This window comes from Mya arenaria, chromosome 2 (assembly GCF_026914265.1).
Source record: "Mya arenaria isolate MELC-2E11 chromosome 2, ASM2691426v1".
Taxonomy (NCBI): Eukaryota; Metazoa; Mollusca; class Bivalvia; order Myida; family Myidae; genus Mya; species Mya arenaria.
The window spans coordinates 49,799,683-49,811,821 of record NC_069123.1 but is presented as its reverse complement, the minus strand read 5'-3'; the positions used below and the strand labels follow the sequence as shown (position 1 = coordinate 49,811,821).

Genomic DNA, 12,139 nt, shown 5'->3' with positions numbered 1-12,139 from the left:
TGGCCCCGCCCCGTGGGGTTAGGGTATTCTCTATATGTTTATAGTTAAAACTTAAAAAATCTTCTCCTCTGAACTTGCTTGGACTAGAGCTTAGATATTTGGCATGATTCATCGTCTAGTGGACCTTTACAAAGATTGTTCAAATAATGGCCTTGGTGTCAAAATTGGCCCCGCCCCGGGGGTCATGGGTTTTCTCTATATGTTTAAAGGGAAAACTTCAAAAATCTTCTCCTCTGAACTTACTTGGCCTAGAGCTTAGATATTTGGCATGATTCATCGTCTAGTGGACCTCTACAAAGTTTGTTCAAATTATGGCCCTGGGGTCAAAATTGGCCCCGCCCCGGGGGGTCATGGGTTTTCTCTATATGTTTATAGAGAAAACCTTAAAAAATCTTCTCCTCTGAACTTACTTGGCCTAGAGCTTAGATATTTGGCATGATTCATCGTCTAGTGGACCTCTACAAAGTTTGTTCAAGTTATGGCCCTTGGGTCAAAATTGGCCCCGCCCCGGGGGGTCATGGGTTTTCTCTATATGTTTATAGTGAAAACTTAAAAAATCTTCTCCTCTGAACTTACTTGGACTAGAGCTTAGATATTTGGCATGATTCATCGTCTAGTGGACCTCTACAAAGATTAACAAATTATGGCCTTGGGGTCAAAATTGGCATAGCCCCTGGGGGTCATGGGTATACTTGATATGTTTAGAGTTAAAACTTCAAAAATCTTCTCCTCTTAACTTACATGGACTAGAGCTTAGATATTTGGCATGATTCATCGTCTAGTGGACCTCTACAAAGTTTGTTCAAATTATGGCCCTGGGGTCAAAATTGGCCCCGCCCCTGGGGGGTCATGGGTTTTCTCTATATGTTTATAATAAAAAAAATCAAAAATCTCCTCTGAACTTACGTTACTTAGAGCTTAGATATTTGGCATGATTCATCGTCTAGTGGACCTCTACAAAGTTTGTTCAAATTATGGCCCTGGGGTCAAAATTGGCCCCGCCCCTGGGGGGTCATGGGTTTTCTCTATATGTTTATAATAAAAAAAATCAAAAATCTCCTCTGAACTTACGTTACTTAGAGCTTAGATATTTGGCATGATTCATCGTCTAGTGGACCTCTACAAAGTTTGTTCAAATTATGGCCCTGGGGTCAAAATTGGCGACACCCCGTGGCTGATGGGTTTTCTCTATATGTGTTGTAGTGAAAACTTAAAAAATCTTCTCCGAACTCACAAAGACAAGTAACGTCTTAATTTAAACTGGATAACATATTTAGTACACATACCAATTTTCAATATGGGCCACATACAAAAATTAATAACAAATATACATATATAGATACACACGTAAAATCAAGTAGTGACAAGAGCTTAGATATTTGGCTTGATATATCATCTAGTTGACTTGTACCAATATTGTTCAATCTTTGGCCCTGGGGTCAAAAAATGGCCCCACCCGGGCGGTCATGGGTTTCCTTATATATGTATATGATGAAAACTTAAAAAATCTTCTCCGACGAAACCAAAAGGCGAAGGCCTTAGATATTTGGTATGAAGCATCGTTTATCGGACCACTATTAAGATTGTTCAAACTTTAGCCCTGGGGTCAAAATTGGCCACGCCCCCTGTTCATAGGCTTAGGTTTTCAATATTTGTATATAATGGAAGAATGTGCAATATATGACAGGTGAGCGATTCAGGGCCATTTGGCCCTCTTGTTATTTGGCCGATTGAAGTTTCCGCTGTAAACCGTTTCATTATTATTCTCATAATGTTTGAAGCATTGTTCTCAATAAGAAGTGGCTGTTGACCATAATGGGAGGTTCAAATGAAAATTGGTTTGGTTCAAATTTAAAAAAAAAAAACATGAATAAAAATTTTTTAGTAGTAATATATATTACGTTGAGGCAGTCATTTTATTTTCTATTTGAGACAGTTCAACAAAACTTCTTGAGGACCCAGTTTAAGTGAGATTTAAATTCTATAGTTGTAATTTGTATTTCCCCATCCAGGTATGTTGATGGTTACAAAAGTCAGGGATGAAAGACACCTCAGCCAGTGCATCCAGTTGTTCCTGTCAATGACTGACAATTCAATCCATGGGCCATGCTACTCAGATTTATGGCTGAACATGCTCCCTGGCACCACAGTTGTGTGTCTTACTTAAGACACTTGCCAAAGATACAAAAGCTCTCAGCGAATTAAAACTTAAAAGGTGTACAGCATCATACAAGATGACTTACGGAGTGGCTTGCCATTTCAATGATGAACATGTGGAGGAGTTAATGGATATCAGTTTTGTTTCAACTAAGACAAGTCAACAAACACAAACAATGAGAAAACTGTTGCAGCTATTTTTCTGTTATAGAGAAAGAAATACATGTAGTGTTGAGACATTTGGCCTCCTTAAAAATCACAAGAACTGATTCTAAATCAATTTTCATAGAATTTGAAAGCCTGTTTGAGAGACTTGAACTGCCATGAGACAATCTAGTTTGTGTGCTTCTGGACTCATGTAACACCATGAGGGGAAAAAATCTGGCTTGGAGACCAGAATACGTCAATGTCCACCATGTCCACAACGGCTACGCTGCCAAAGCATTTAAGTCCCGTTTGGATATTACTTGGAATAAAAAATATAATAATTAATAACATTATATTCTCGTCAAATGTGCAGAAAATGGAATAAATAGTCTAATGATACATAAAAATGGAATAAATACCACTTTTACAATAAACATTTGCAAGCATGATAATTGATATGTTGTTCATTATTATAAATCAAACATCCCACTGTGTAGACTGTTCATACACAGGCATTTGATCATAGCCAGTTGAGTTTTATGGGAAGTGGACAACTGAACCAAAATGTCAGGTACATGTCTAATGCCTGTGACTTCAGGTAAAAAAAAGAGTAAATTTAACTTTGTTCAAAGACAAAGGTGTTAAACTTCACTGCTAAGATTCCTGATAATTGTTCTGATTGTGGATGTCTCCTGTTGAACATAATTATATCTACCAAACCGAAAGGTGTACTCCTTGAACACTATTCTAAGGCAAAAAAGGGTATTAGAATTCCTGAAATACAGAAAGCTGAACCCCACGCAGATATTTTCAGGATTGGCAACTTGGCTCTGTTATCATCCCTGGTCACTGATCATCCATTTGGGGATTTAGATATGTTACCCCAGCCAACAGGCTGAATGTTAAGTTGTACTCAATACTTAAGGCTTTGTTTTAATGGGAAACTCTATATTGGATTGAAAACATGTTTTTCTAATTGCATTTGCTGTTTGGGACATTAAAGTTCAGTCAGCAACCGTCTACCGGACCGCTAGATTCATCTCTTCCAAAGGGTGTCATAGCTTTCCAGGGGGTTGTGCATTGATTGATTGATTGATTAATTGACTGATTGATTGATTGATTGATTGATTGATTGATTGATTGATTGATTGATTGATTGATTGATTGGATTGATTGATTGATTGATTGATTGATTGATTAAGTGTGAGTTTGTTAAAGTGAATTAGTGTGAGACAATAACTCAATGACTGTTGGGCATTAAATTGTGTCTCCGTCGGCTTACACTTTATTCAGTATTTGACAACTTTCTGATACACTTTTTGTTAATTTTAGATCTTTATGAGGCTACTATCAAGTAACTAGATGCTCTAGCTGTTCATTGGGTGACAAAGGCTGCCCAGTAATAGTTGTTTCTTTTTCCTGAAAAGATATTTCTAGTGAATTGCCTAGTTGCAGTGGTTTTGATGCCACAGAACCAGCACAGCTCCATGACAGATATGCATGTTTCGGCATTGTTGTCAGTACTGCTGTATTGGAGGCCTCACAATTTCTGTGTTGAAATGTCATTTGGTACACTTAAAACCGTCTGTGTAGAGAGGCGTATTTCCAGCATAGCTTACATAAGTGCATGGCCATTCTCTGTCATTTTCAGATACACTGTGTTGTGTGTGGATAAGAAATGCAGAGTGGTACCACCAGTCACCTTAGCCACCATTCCCCTCACAGACAAAAGGCTCCTTCGGACAATCCCTGCAGTCTACATAAAGCTTTCAATTGTAGCCCTACGAACTTCAGGTAAGCAATAAATCTGGGCTTCAGGATATCTATGAACTAGCTTTAAGTTCATACTTGATTTGAGCAAAACTGAGTCTTTCAATGAAATCACAACTGCGACACCTTTGGAGACTAGCTACAAATTAAGGAACCATTATTATGTGTATTGGGACAATCACTATTTTACAGAATGCCAACCAAGTGTTGCTGCTTCGACATGGTGGAGGACTCAAATTTAACTGACTGTTCTGTGACAGGTAAAAAAAATATAGCAGTAAGATGGTTCTTTAATCTTTTATTCTTCAACTCTGAATGCAAAGCTAAATTATTTACTGACCTATATTCGCTCATTGGTTCCATTAATTGTCTTAAGATTCCGGATGTTCACTTTTAAAGTTAGATTTTACAACAATTAGCAACCCAAAGATGTGAAAACAGGGATGTTTTGCTTCTTTAGCATGGGTTGTTATTAAGTGCCTCCCCCTCTTTTTGTGTATCTTAAAAATCAGGCAGTTTTCCCCATAAAATCATGCAGTTTTCCCCAAAAGTTTTTTTTTCATTCTCTTTGGGACACTATATCACTTATTTTCCCATGAATGTCACATGACTTGCAATTCTAAATTCTGCAATGACAGCTATACTATTCGTAACAATCACTATTCCCGATATGCCTTTTTCACTATTGTTTTTAAATTTTGTTTTATATCGATGAAATATCATTGGGATTTTGGAAAAAGAAGTATGATCATCCTGTAAGTAGATAAAAGGATTCTTGATCATGAGCCTTTCACATATAATCTTAAAGGGACTGTACACCAGATTGGCACCAAAATTATTTTTTTCTGTAACGAATCTCAGGAAAATTATTTAATGAAATGTTTTACTCTTTGATATCATAATTGCAAAAAAAAAAAATGTTAAAAAAAATAGAGTTGGAGACTGAGTTCGAACCGGTCGCCAAAATTGCAGTCCAGTGTTGTATCCACTGTGCTACGAAGGCTTACCCTAAACGGTTGGAATATTTAAGCTATATACCTAACTTCGTAATATCACATGGTAAAGAAGAAAGTAACATTTTGATAGACTGGTTTACTTCCAATCAAATGCAGGCTAACCCTGACAAATTTCAGGCAATTTCAGTTGGCTCAAGGTCAGTTAAAGAAATAAAACAATTCAATGTACTTTATCACACCATTGTTTGTGAAGAGCAAGTGAAACTTTTAGGTGTTGAGGTAGATAGTTTATTAAATTTTGATGCCCAGATTTCTAAAATGTGCAAAAAAGCTGCTAAGTAATTGAATATTCTTCAAAAACTAAGCAAGTTTTTGACAACCAATACTAAGCTTATTATCTTTAAATCTTTTATCAGATCCAATTTCAACTACTGTCCTGTCGTTTGGCATTTTTGTAGCAAAACCTAAACAGAAAAAGGAAAAGATTCAACACAGAGAGCTTAAAAAATTGATTTTAATGATTAAACCTCAACTTACGAAAATGTTCTTCATAGAGTTCAATTGCCAACATTACATTTGAGTAGGGTAAGATACATTGCTATTGAAACTTACAAATGTCTATATGGTATCTCACCAGAATATGTTCAAAACCTTGTTACTTTTAAGAAATGTAATTTTAATCTGAGATACGAAAACTGTGTAGGCGTTCCATCAGTAAGAACAACTAAATATGGAAAAAACTCTTTCCGCTTTGAGGCCAGTCAGGTATGGAACAGCCTCCCAAAGGAAATAAGGGTCTCCCAAAACTACCTGGAATTAAGAAGGCTGATCCGCACCTGGACAGGTCCCTCTTGTAAATGTTCAATGTGTAATTAATACCTTTTTGCTTTAAAAAATAGAAGAAATTGAGAACTATAAATTGTTGCACTGAATATCTTTTATCCTTTGTCTTAACGGAAAAGGAGTTTTGTTTTCAGTGGGTTGGCTTACACCCACTGGACAAGATTATGGGATTCAAATACCAGAAAAGATTTCAGCGGACTTCTTTGACTAAAATAACAACTTTTTAATTAAATTACATGGGCTAATATCTAATTGTGGTTGTTCAAATTTATATAACATCTGTCGAACACATAAAACTACTTGTGTTTTTCTTTCGGCAAGTATTTTGTTTAGGTGTTAAGACTTTACTTTTTCAATTTTTTCAATTAACATTCTCTTACAGTGATAGGTGTAATATCAAAATAGCATGATTCATGAATTCTGTCAGTTTCAATCAAAACAATGCATGAAATGTGCCCTGCTGATTTATTAAGTGTCACCCAATAGGTGTTGTTAAAACACACCATCAGTTGATAATCCAATTAAGCTTCAGGACAGGAGGGCATTATAACTGTAAACAGGCATATATAATTAAACCCTGTGATAAATTTGCGTAATTTTAAACACACTTTTTTTTAATTCCGGGGGATTTTCATCTCCCTCCGGGAGACCGGGGGATGGGTAGAAATTCCTGGGGATTTTTCCCCCCTCCGGGGGATATGGCATGTATGCATGATACATATCATACCTCCTTGAAGCAATACTTGCAAAGTATTTTTCCTATCATGTTAGATTAAGTATAAGTTGTTTTTTGTTTTGTTTTACAAACTACAGGTCGATGTACAAAGCTGCTATTCCCTTGTATATTTTGCTACTTACAATTTTGCTTCTTCAATGTATATGATTACCCCTTAAGCTATACTGTTGAAACAACTAACCATTTTACAGTGGTATATCAACTAGTGGAACCGTGCGCGTGTGGACTGGCTGCACAGCCAGGAAAACTTGTTGGTGTTATCACTGTTCACGATGCTCTAATCCTATTTTCCTATTTGTATTTGTATGCATGCTCCAATATGTGTTCATTTTAACATACGTACTTTTATTTCCAGGTCACAAGCTCATTGTTACTGTTATTTGATATGTTATGTATGTTTGTTATTCATGTTGGAAAATAGCTCATTGAGCTAATGTTTCTTGTTAACACATACCCGACTTTAAATAAAGATTATTGTATCTTGTATAACATCGACTAGCCAATCACGCGTAGGGAATGGGAAAAAACTGTAAAAACAAATTAATTGTAAACAATGTGGTACTTTAGTTACCGGTTTCAATGCATTGTACACACCGATACCAAGTTTATGTCAGTTTTTGACAATTTTCTTTTTTTTTCGCTATTTCATCATAGGGAGTACAGCCTCTTTAATAGGATAGAACAGTTATGGTAAATCATTGCAAGAAATTATGACATAAGTGATGCCTTTCTTGTTTTAAATCATTTTTGTATTTTAAGGTAAAGAACGCATGGATGATTTCCTGGATATGGACAAGACCCACTCCCTGCAGGGATTCAGCAGAATAGAGCAGTATTGAAAAACAAGAACAAAACTTTTTAATGAACACAAAACACTTTCGTTAGAATAACAGAGGAAAAAAGCAGCAATGACGATAAACTGAAGTGATTGGAGTTTCAAAACGATATGATACCATAAACAGTCATCAAGTCGGTCGGTCTTGCAGGTGGTCTGTGCAAAAGTGCAAAAAGTTTGTGCGCAAACCAAACTACTTAGACTTAAGTTTTCAAGATTCTGTCTTTGAACTTTAAACATATGTTTGCGTGAAGTGAAGATGTAGTTGACATATTTATGATATGGATCAGTCCAATATTTGTTAGAGGGGGGAAAGGATTCTTAAAAATCTCGTGATGCAAACAAGTAATCATTTTCAAGACAATAATGAATAATAAATATTTAAAAGATACATACTGTGAAAGAACTTTTTATACATACTTATTCACATTAGTTAAGAAAAATCTGGACTCAGTTTGATCTGTACCTAGCAAGCAACAATATGCAAAAAAAAGTAATTTTATTATTCATATAAATTTAGTCTGATGCCTTGATTAACAGGTGGGAAATAAATAGCACAACAGCCACCTATTTGTTTGACTGACCACTGTGCACACACTGTTATATATAGCCATGGGTATTAATGTGACCTTTAAAGCTGCACTCTCACAAATTGACAGTTTCGACCTTATTTCTTCTTTTTTTTGTCTCAGAATCTATATAATCATATAATGATAATACAACTTAGGTCTTTCCAGGATTAGTGTTTCACTTTGTAGGTAAATACACGTGCAAGTATAAAACTGACAGGAAATTTTGGATATTTGCTCAGTAACCACAACATTATGTCATACTTGTTGTATTCATCAAAAGCTAATGTAGCTTTAAAATTTGTGTACAGTTTTCCACAGTTTGTCAACTGCATGCTGCATTGTTGCTACAGTTATAGTGAATTTCCATAAAATTGAGATTGAGTTTCAAAGAGACAAAACATAAATCAGTCAACAATTCATTAAATGGAGGTTTATTGCATTGATGAGATATTGTTGCACCCAGATCTAGAATATTTGAGCCTTAGGCCATTATTTTAAGAGATTTGGTAACATGAGTGCTTAATTATAACATTGTGTCAAAGTTTGTGAATGTTCGTTTTGGATGTTCAGTAAATATTTCTAGATCAATTCCGGTGTTTATTCTTTTCTAAAATCATCGTAGGTTTTCCACTGACATGGACAGGCATAGAATAGCATAAAGTATGAACAGAGACACCAGTATCTTCCATAACCCTCAGTTTTATTAAATGTTTATAAACATAGTATGATACAATGTAACATGAAACAGTATTAGAACTTAATACAAGAGTGAACAGTACAAATACAATTGGAAAGTTGGAATTTATTTTAACAATACAATGTAAGTTTCTATCAGTTCTTCTATCCCCACCAAAAGCAGATGGATATTCTTTCAGTGTTGTCTGTCCGTCCCTCCTCCCCCCTGTTCGTTCGCCTATAACACTTGTTTTTGTCCAGAGCCATATCTTAGTACTTGATAGTAAAAAATTGTTGAAACTTTGAATGAATGTATATTTGATAAGGTAAATTATGTGTTAAGAGCTTTTACATTCCACTAATGTATAGCAGATTTATGGCCATTTGGAACTTGATAATGGCTATTTCTTTAAGGAAAATTTCCACCATGAGCCATATCTTAATACTGATGGGTATCACTTTCCATAAGGTAATATACAGGAATGGGAATGATGCATGTCAAACGCGTCAAAATCTATATAATTATGTATAGTAGAGTTATGGCCCTTTGTTACTTTCAAATAACCATTTCTGCCTGTGACAAAAACATGTCCAATCAATAACTGATGAATGGTCAAGCATAGTGTCCTCAAACTTGGTAGTTTGTTGATATTGACAAGTAGATGACCCCTATTGTTTTTGATGCCAATATGATACTTTAGGAAGTATTTTTTTCTCTAATTAATGTTTATCACTATGCCGAAATTTGACCCCCAATTTGAAATCATTTATATCCATGGGTCACAATTAAAACAAGTAACCCAATGAACAATGTTCTTTAATCATGAGCTTACTGTTTCAAGCGTTTTAAATTAGCAGCCCTCCCGTTTCGACTGGTCATTGTTTCGGGATTCATTACAAACAATTATGAACAATTTCCATTACTAAGTTGTCTCTTAAAGCTGCACTCTCACAGATATACCATTTTTACAACTTTTTTATTTTTGGTCTTGGAAAGAGCAACTTTTTGCGTAAATATCTACAAACCAATGATATAAGATTTGACAAAATAGTTGATCATAGATTTTCATATTTCCGTTCGAAAATTAATGTTTTATGGCTTAAACCATTCATTCTGGACGAGGGGCTAATTTATATGAGGCTATCCATATTCATAAAATTGAATAATTTCATTCGGTTCTAGGGACTATTTTTTATATGAGGCTATCCATGTTTATATAATTCGACAATTTTCATTCGGTTCTAGGGATTATTTTCTATATGTGGCTATCCATGTTTATATAATTTGGATAATTTTCATTCGGTTCTAGGGACTAATTTCTATATGTGGCTATCCATGTTTATATAATTTGGATAATTTTCATTCTGGACGAGGGACTTCTTTCTATGGGGCTATTAATATTTATATTATTTGATAATTTTCAGTATTGACGAGTGGCTAATTTCTATATGAGGCTATCCATATTTATTGTTACCAACAAACTTTTCTCTCGCTAATCGTACTCTATGTTTTTGACCATTTTTTCAGGAAAAGATTGTATGTGTCTTTTCTGTCGATGAAAATAAGAAATCTCGAAATAAAGTACCCAAGTAGAAAAACAGTAATCTAAAACTCAACACACACGTTGTTTTCAGAGAGCTCAAATTATGTTTTTGGCTGATAAATGGCCATTAACTGTCAAAAGCGCAATCAACTAAACTGAAGTATTTGCCCATGCAAATTATTCAACAATAGATCAAAATTTAAACCAGGTAAAGTATAAAGAAAATATTAGACCAAATTTTATTTTCCTCAAATTCTTCAAAAGCAGAACAATCATACTATTGATATATAAGATAAGACATAAAGGGTACTATATATATATACAATGACGAGCCCATAAGGAAAACCACACATTGTATTACGATCAGATATAACATACTTTCAGGTGTTAAAGGGTCAAACAACGATTATAAGCATATCTTATGAAATAATCACAAAATGCTTGTTTCAATGATAAAGAAATTTTATTTAAGAAAAATGGCTGAATGGGTAGCATATAAATGGCTGAATGGGTAGTATATGATATTTGAGATTTTGTCAATGCATATTTATGTTACATGTACATGTCTTCTTCATTTTTGGACAGAATTGTTTACTCAAAAGATGTACTATGTAGTGAAAGTTCTGTATACATCGATTAAAATAACCTGAACTACGCACACATTTCTGCTGATTAACATGATATTACATAAGTCAAGGAACTTCAAAGTCTACAGAAAATACTATAAAAATATATATCACCCATGTGTACGGTTTTTTGAGTTGTCATGACTTTTTGAGGTTACGTTTCACGGTACTGTATCGGTATAATTGTGATGAACACTTGTTTTTGTTATTAAAACGATCTTTCGTTGTACTATTTTTAGTTTTTAAAACGTATTTTGAAGACCTCCCCAGGGGATTTTTTTTCAGAAAACCAGGGAAATTGTACATTAGGCCGGGGATTTTTCACGCTTCTCTAAATGCGTCAATACAATATGATATTATTGTACATGCCATATTTTTGGAAACTTGTAAACAAGAAAACCAGGGCAGTTTGCCCTCAACTAGGAGATTTTCATGTATCGCCATTGCTTGTAAGAATAAATCATCACGAGAAGAATGAGATAGAAGTTATTTCCCTCGAAAACCTTTCTTTTTGAACACGGTTTTCTCGAAAGTGTGTATGTACGCACTTCAATGCAATTGTACCTAAAACTATTTTTTACCTTTGGCAAAGCCGGCGGTATACGGCTATGCAGTGAAACATTCCACTCATATTTCAATGTGAATAGTTATTGTTTTGTTACTTGAAAAACAGGAAAGAAACGTTATACTATCTGTAAGCGATCGGGTGTTAATAAGCGCATGCTCTTTGTTAAATCTTTGTCATTGTCATATTTTGTTGACTTGGATTCCAATGTAACATTGATTTTGACTCCGTAAAAACGGACCCATGTGTCATTTTTCAACGTTGAAAACTGACCCTGACTACATTTCAATATTATATAAAGAAATAAATAAGTCATCGAACAAACAAGTTATCACAAATGATTTACGATCTTAGTTGGCAATAACAACACTGATGACAAATTATAAAATAGTTTGTACGTTTGCATCTCAATACACAAAGTCATGTATTTTAAGATGCTGCATGTGCTCTAAGTATACAAGTCATAATGCACAGTAACTATGTTTCAGGTCATGGGTATATACACAAGAGAGTTGATAAAGCTGCACTCTCACAGATTGAACGTTTTAACAACTTTTTTAATGTTTGTCTCGGAACGTTTACACAGTAATGTTAACACATGAATGTCTTGAATCTATTCAGCTGCATCATAAAGCGATATTCGAAAAAGGTACCTCTAGTCACCAAACTGTACATAAATTGAATCAGCATGTAAATAAAATTATCCAGCATCA

At 34.7% G+C, this 12,139-nt stretch overlaps 1 pseudogene; it reads left to right on the top strand.

The window, feature by feature from the left end:
• LOC128215517 (transmembrane protein 209-like) overlaps positions 1–8,604 on the top strand; it is a 36,571-nt pseudogene extending 27,967 nt beyond the window's left edge.
• The last annotated feature ends 3,535 nt before the right edge of the window (positions 8,605–12,139 follow it).